The sequence below is a fragment of the Mirounga leonina genome, unplaced genomic scaffold, assembly GCF_011800145.1.
Source record: "Mirounga leonina isolate KUSES-001 unplaced genomic scaffold, KU_Mleo_1.0 Mir_128, whole genome shotgun sequence".
NCBI lineage: Eukaryota > Metazoa > Chordata > Mammalia > Carnivora > Phocidae > Mirounga > Mirounga leonina.
The window spans coordinates 26,413,229-26,419,228 of NW_023270320.1; the positions used below are offsets into that span (position 1 = coordinate 26,413,229).

The 6,000-nt window shown below is 49.0% G+C and overlaps 1 protein-coding gene across 2 annotated transcripts in view; it reads right to left on the bottom strand.

Annotated features, from left to right (window-relative positions):
* Positions 1–6,000, bottom strand: part of STOX2 (storkhead box 2) — a 105,410-nt gene that overhangs the window by 19,825 nt on the left and 79,585 nt on the right. The window lies entirely within an intron of this gene.

A 6,000-nucleotide genomic window follows, 5' to 3' on the forward strand; every position in this document is an offset into this window, starting at 1 on the left:
ACTTGTGGAAACTTGAAGATTCATTCATTCCGATGTTGAGCGCTCTTTATGTGTCCCGCATCTGCTGGGGGCTTGGGATTTACTCAGGGCAGGGTCATCTCCCCTCCCCTGGAAATATCTCTGCTCTCAAGGAGTTTCTACGTAAGTGGAGGAGACAGAGTTCACAGTTCACCAGAGAAGGCAGAACAACAGACAGCGAGGGCAGGGAGGGCAGGGTGGGGGTGCAGCAACCTGGGCGTGAGGGCGGGGCTTAGACGCAGGAAGTGGGAGGTTTCCCCACAGATGTGCAGCCTGAATCCAGGGCTGAAGTAGGAGTGCACCTGCTGGCTGGAGGTGTGGGGGGTGGTAGGACGTGTAAGCAGATGTTTTCTGGGGAGTAGCAGAGAAAGGGCACAGGTGGGCAGGGACAACCGTGAGGAAAGAGCTGAGTGCCCGCGGCCTTCATCCTAGGAGGGATGGTGAACCACCGAAGGCGTTTCAGGGATGACGAAGTCAGATGTGAATTTCAGCAAGAGGAGGGACTGGAGGGAGCAGCAGAGAGCAGACGGCCATCCACAAGGGACTGTGGCCGCCTGCACAGGTCTGCGGCTGAAGGAACCAATGGAGGCAGGGGGTGGGCTGAAGGCCCAGCAGCGAGGGGGGTTGCTGACAAAGGCTCGTGAAGAGTGTCAGCATGCAGGGTGTCTGTCTTCCTTTCTGTGATCTTCATGTCACGGTGTGGCGGTTTGCAAGTTACGTTCCCAGGACTCCTAGAATTCCCTGGAAAGACTTCTGGGGTGGGCGTGGGGGTGGGGGGACCCAGCAGAGGGAGAGGCTGAAAGAGCAGGGAAGTCTGACCCTGTCCCCTGGGTGCCACCTGTTTCGTACACGGGGGCTCTATAAGGTTTTGCTTGAGAAAAGGCCCTACAGAAAGAGGGTGAAGTTTTCAACAGAGCAAATATCTGTGAGCTTCGGAGCTTATTTCCCACACGTATTTACATAATGTCTCTCTTTTTGTTTCCTAAGCATGATTTCGCTGTCGTAGTAAACTACCGTGGCTGGCCAGATCCCAGACTCGGGTCAGCCTGTGGCCAGAGCAGCACCCTCCTGGGATGGTGTCAGGGTGCTCTGGGGTGGCCCAGCCTCCTCACTGTCGGGGCACTTAAAACTGTGCCCAGCCACGATCCCTGGTTGGCTGGGAGCCCAGAGGCCCTTGGAGAAAGAACCTGAATGTGCTTTGATGGACTAGATGGGAAAAGGTTTCATGAATGAAACCAGGCCAACAGGGCCTGGGAATGAAAACCACCAGGGGAGGGTTAAGTCTAACAGGCGTGGGGATGAAGCAGCAAGACCCCAGGGTCAAAGGTTGGAGCCCTACATCTCCCACCAAACCAGCCCCGTTCAGTGCTTCCCTCTCTCCTGCCTCACTCCGGGCTCCATTCTCTGCAAGATGGGGGTGAGAAGAGCAATTTTCCCCGTCGTCAGAGGGAGCGGGGAGGACCCAAACCCAGAACAAGAGAAGAACAGCAAAAGGCAGGAACTGACCTTACTGAGAACCCACGAACTTTGGGGGCCTATGGGTTAGAAATATCCTAAAGAGAGGCCTCTTGCAAACATCTGGTGGGGCAGCAGGGGGTAGAAATGAGAACACAGAATTTTGGGTGTCACTGGGGATCTGAGTTTCATTCGCTGGCTGATAAAGCTCAGTTCATACTGGTGACTCAAAAATGACAGAATTACGTGGGCTGGGACCATCTCAGTGGGCAAGTGCACTAACTGCCCAGCACACTGTGTATCTTTTTTAAACCTGCTGTGGCCTCCACTAAAACAAAACCTAATGCTAGAGCCTGTGGTGGTGGTGAGGTGCAGTGCGGGTGGGACTTTGGAGCTGTAGTTCAAATCTCTCCTCCCCACCCTGGGCCCCGTAGCTCAGCCGCGGCCCCTGGAAAGACCTTCTCTGGAAATCCCTCCCTCTCCCTCCACCTTCTAAGGAGAGGATGGGAACACTGAGGCTAGGTTCTTGACGAGTTGCCAGGTTAGCCGCATGGACCTCAAAGTCACCTGGGATGATTTTAAAAATGAGATGAAAAGGCAGCTAGGGCCAGCGGGCCCCAGGGGAGATCGAAGCAGATTCCAGCACCTTTGGACCCGTGTGCCAAATCTCAGAACACCTTCTGAGATTTGCCTACCATGATGAAGGACTTCTCAGAAGCCCAAGGATGCAAAACCACTAAATGTGATTCTTTTTTAAATGCAGGTCTACTTTTGAATTTTGTATAGGTTCCGGGGAACTTACGCGCTCTGTGGAAAAGCAAAGGCCGTTAGCAAAACTAACCACTGCAGTTTAGGCTACGCTTGTCCTTACGCTTCCAGCGGAAATTATGTGTTGAGCTGAACTTCTAAGTTAATTTCTTTACATTCATCGCTGCCAACTACAAAAGCCAGCATGCTTCGAGTGTGTCTGAATTGCATTTGCTTTGGAAAAGCTCAGTTTTGCTCTAATAGTAAATATGTGCAATAACTTTTTTTTTTAAAGATTTTATTTATTTATTTGAGAGAGAGAGAGACTGAGAGAGAGAGCACATGAGAGGGGGGAGGGTCGGGAGGGTCAGAGGGAGAAGCAGACTCCCCGCCGAGCAGGGAGCCCTATGCGGGACTCGATCCAGGGACTCCAGGATCATGACCTGAGCCGAAGGCAGTCGCTTAACCGACTGAGCCACCCAGGCGCCCTGTGCAATAACTTTTAACTCAGGATCTAGAACGGAATGGAATCTGGATGCTCTAAGTGACTCTCTTGTCCTCTCATTTTTATACCGCACTAAGATAAATTATTTCCCACTCACTTCCGGTCCCCAAACCCATTGGCAATCCTTGTCTATGCTATGCCCGGATGCTCCCTGGACAGGCTCCTCTGCTCCATCTCCAGTGTTACCCCTCCTGCAAAGCACTGCCCTCTCCCCTGGGCCACTGGACTGGCTTGATGACTGTCAGCTTTTCCTTCTCCACTGAGCAGCCAGGTCTTAGAAAAACAGAAAATTCGCCACCCCCCTGCATAAAGTCCTACGGTGACAGCCCGCTGCACCCAGAAAGAGAGCGGAATGCTTCACCAGGCCTGCGGTAGCCCACAGGGTCTGGGTCTGGGCCTGTCCAGCCACCTCTGGGACCAACACCCTACTGCTCCCCACCCCTCCCTCTTCCACATTCACAACTTCCTCTGTTCTTTGAACATGACAAGCTTTTTCTCAACTCAGGGCCTCTGCATTTGTTGAGCTTCTGGGAGGCTCCTTGCACAGACCTTTGCTGGAGTGGCTTCTCCTTTGGGTCTCAGTTTAATCAGGGAGCCCTGTCCTGACTACCTGATCCAATGCTGTTCCCACGTTACAGGGGACACTCTCTCATGTTACCCAAGTATGATATGTGATGTATAGAAAATACATATCTGGTCTTTATCCCCATTCCCTCCTCCTAAAACCTGTGGAGTTTCCTAAGTGATGAGAGAGAGAAGCTGTCTTGTGTTATGTCAATAAGGTGCTTTTGGACCTGAAGCGAAGGATGGGGGCTAGAGGCCAGGAGAACTCACCCTGTGATTATAGGGTTGGAACTTGCAGTCCTATTCCCCAACCTCTGGGAAGGTTGAATCAGTCACCAATGGCCAATGATTTAACTGATTATGTTTCTGTAATGAAGCCTCCATGAAACCCCAAAGGATGGAGTTCAGAGAGCTTCCAGGTTGGTGAACACATGGGTATTTGGGGAAGAGCGGCGCACTCAGAGAGAGCATGGAAGCTCTGAATCCCTTCCCTGTACTTCACCCCACGCAGCTTTTCCACGTGGCCGTTCTGAGCTGTATCCTTGGATAAGAAACAGGCACTCTAATCAGTAAAAAAGCTCCTCTGAGGGGCGCCTGGGTGGCTCAGTCGCTAAGTGTCTGCCTTCAGCTCAGGTCATGATCCCAGGGTTCTGGAATCGAGCCTCACATCGGGCTCCCTGCTCTGCGGGGAAGCCTGCTTCTCCCTCTCCCACTCCCCCTGCTTGTGTTCCTGCTCTTGCTATATCTCTCTCTGTCAAATAAATAAATAAAATCTTTTTTAAAAAAAGCTCCTCTGAGTTCTATGAGCTGCTCTAGCAGGTTGAGTCCAAGGAGGGGGTCATGGAAACCTCCCAATTTATAGCCAGTCCGTTCAGAAGCACAGGGGACAACCTGGGCTTTCCATTGGCTTGGAAGGGGGGCAGTCTTCTAGGAGTGAGCCAACTCGTAGCTACTTTGTGCCTAAAAAATTTTTTTCTGAGCCGCTGTAACTCATATTGTTCTAAAAAGAAAGAGTAAATAGTTTTATGTCAGCTTTATTTCCTTACAAACTTTGATTTAAGTACAGTCCTCAGGGAACATTTGTCAAATCCAAAATAATTCAGATAAAACCTGTGGGATCTGCTGCTCTCTCCAGGTAGACAGTATCAGAAATCAGCCCAGTTGTAGGCTGGTGCTAGAGAAGTGCTTGGTGGTGTGGAAAAACCACACACACCCCTGACTTGGTACCAGAATCTAAGCAAGCTACTGTCCTCACTCTCTGAACGTGCACGCGTGTGTGTGTGTGTGTCTGTGTGTGTGTGTCCTGGTTTACTGTCTGCCTCACCCACCTGACTATAAGCTCTGCAAAAGAAGAACACATGAATGCTATATTCCGACTACATTCCCAGTGCCTAGAATCATGCAGAGGTTACACGAGATACTCAGTAAATGTTTGTTGAATGAATGAATGTCCATTTATAACACTGTAATCCTAGGAATTTCCCAGGGTATTTTAAGGATTGTGACTTCCCTCACGTATTTTTGCTAAATAATTGCGAAAGAAACAAAATCACAAGAGACCAAATATACTCAGCCAGGCAATTTCTAAGACCCCTTCTCTTAGTTTCACCAACAACATGCACCAAAACACAGCAGTTGCCACAGAAAAATAATTATATATTAAGTGAGGATCAGGACATGCATTTAAGATCTATATTAAAGGAATCATAGATATCTCTTAATACAACACAACACATTATTCAAGTTTACCATGATTTTCTATGGATCTTTTATATAAGATCTGCTTAATGAGCCAGCTAGTCACTCTTAAAATACTAGAAAATTCGGGGCATCTGGATGGCTCAGTCAGTTAAGCGTCTGACTCTTGATTTCAGCTCAGGTCATGATCTCGGGGTCGTGTGGGTGAGCCCTGTGTTGGGCTCCGTGCTCAGCGAGCAGTCTGCTTGAGATTCTCTCTCTCCCTCTGCTTCTGCCGCTCCCCCCACTCACATACTCTCTCTCGGTCTCTCTCTCTCAAAATAAATAAAATCTTTAAAAAAAAAATACCAGAAAGTTCTTCCAACAACTGGACCACATTTAACGGTCAAAGAAGAAAACAAGGGAATGTAAATACTGCTAAAACATCATTGGGCACCATAATCTACAGATTATGTATAAACTATGTTGTTTATAAACTATGAACGGTTACTTGTCTGTAATTTATGGGATGGATTTTTCTATTGTCAGAATGAGTTCTGAACACATTCATAAAGACAACTCATAGCTACTTTGCAGGCTAACAAATTTTTTTCTGGACCGTCACAATTCTGTCCCGTTGTTCTAAAAAGAAGGGGGTAAACAGGTTTTATTTCAGCTTTATTTTCTTACAAACATCCATTTAAGTACAGTCCTCAGGGAGCATGTGTCAAATCCAAAATAGTTCAGACAAAACCAAGCACAGTGCCCTGGACAGAGTAAGCATTCCATAAATTTCTGGTTAGCACATTTAAAATCTGAGAAGACATGACAAGATTCCAGTTGTGCGCACGCCTTCTTGATTTTAAGAGCATTTACCATTAAAGTCAAAATGCTTCAGTGAATATTGGGACGCTGCTCTTATTTGAGGTACTAGTCAGCTGAGAAGCATGAGGGCAGAGGAAAGCGCCCCAGGGCCGCGCGGGGAGGAGCGCGGGGAGGAGCGCGGGGAGGAGCGCGGGGAGGAGCGCGGGGAG